The following is a 1,743-nucleotide window of genomic DNA, read 5'->3' as shown; positions in this document are numbered from 1 at the left end:
ATTAATCACGTTCATTTAATTTTACAAAATAAAATTATATTTCTAATCTTACATTTACACTACCCATTCCTGTTATATTTCTCATTTATTTTCAATATCATATACCAGCAGAGATACCCGGCGTTGCCCTGGTGTGTGGAGGTGTAGTAAGGAACCTCAGGGGGGATAAAAAAAGTGGTAGTAGCGGGGGGATAAAACAACAGTAGGCAGCCCAGGTGGAGAGAGTTTTTTTTTAAGTGGTAGTAGGCAGGCATGCTCGAACCCGTAATGCGAAGAAGAAAAAACGGTTTTAAAAAACGTGACGTCTTAGCTGATGTCTCCAGAGCGCGACTGAAATCAAGAGCGTTGAAATTCAGCGTAGTCAATTCAGCAGTGACGATGACTTGCTAAAATGTCGGCGAAAAAAACCCACCCCTCTTTGTACAAAACTATCCAGTTGAGGGTGAAGGAATGAATGCTTTTGGCCAATTTTTCGATATTTGTCGTCCGATAGATCGAGGTTGAAAACTAAAAACTTTCCTCTTTACATGTGCTGTTAAAGTTACCAGAGTTTAATTTTATTATCCTTAAAGATTATTAAGATTACAACTATTTTTATTTCCTGTATGTGCGGGTTAAGATCTACTAAATTATTAATATACTAGCATCGATACTCGGCGTTGCTCAGGTTGACATGAAGTTCCGTTTGGAACACACCTGTTATACTAAGGATATTAATCATTTTCATCATGGGTAACGTCGATATCCCACAACAATTTTCAAAATAAAAGAATGGATAAAAACATATAAATGTAATCGCTTCCAAAAAGAAGATGTACGTGATCCCCTCTTCATCAGATATTTCGGCAACAGAGATACAAAGAGAAGAAACTATTCTCGGATATTGAGCACTGTTTATTGTCCGTGCGCTGGAAAGGGCCTCCCCTACCCCCAATTTTTTAAAAATAAATCAAAACAACTTTTGCGTCAATAAAAATAGCAGCGAGTCCTCGAGCGACCGCAAAAAGTAAATAAATAGCCAAGTAGACAGGCTCGAACCTGAAACGCGAATGAAGGGAAAAGGTAAATTGGAAAATATTTTGCCCACTGTTCTAAAACGACTTATGATTTTTTGACGCTGAAAAATTAACGTTTATAAACATTAACGCGTGCGTGACTTGCGTTATTTTTATTTAATTTTTTTTTTTTTTTTTTTTGTAAGGGCACTTTTTTCACTGGCTTTTTTTTCATAAATAAAGGAAATTTTCGATTTTCTTTTCTTTTTTTTAGGGAAGGGGTTCGAATTGCTTTATTTTAGGCGGGGGGCTTTTTTGTTTCTAAAAGTGTCGATTAAGTTTTAATTCGAAGTGGTCAAAGATTCCGTATAGCTGTTTCAAGAATAAAAACTAACGTTTATAAACATTAACACGTGCGTGACTTGCGTTATTTTTATTTAATTTTTTTTTTTTTTTTTTGTAAGGGCACTTTTTTCACTGGCTTTTTTTTCATAAATAAAGGAAATTTTCGATTTTCTTTTCTTTTTTTTAGGGAAGGGGTTCGAATTGCTTTATTTTAGGCGGGGGGCTTTTTTGTTTCTAAAAGTGTCGATTAAGTTTTAATTCGAAGTGGTCAAAGATTCCGTATAGCTGTTTCAAGAATAAAAACAAACAAATGAAATCGTTTCAGTTTATTCGTAAGTGTTTTTTTTTAATATTAAAAAGACAACAAAAAAAGCCAAGCATTTTTCTGTCTACACGGAATTAT

Source organism: Euprymna scolopes, chromosome 17, assembly GCF_053919585.1.
Source record: "Euprymna scolopes isolate OS-2025 chromosome 17, ASM5391958v1, whole genome shotgun sequence".
NCBI classification, from domain to species: domain Eukaryota; kingdom Metazoa; phylum Mollusca; class Cephalopoda; order Sepiida; family Sepiolidae; genus Euprymna; species Euprymna scolopes.
This window is presented reverse-complemented; position numbering follows the sequence as displayed.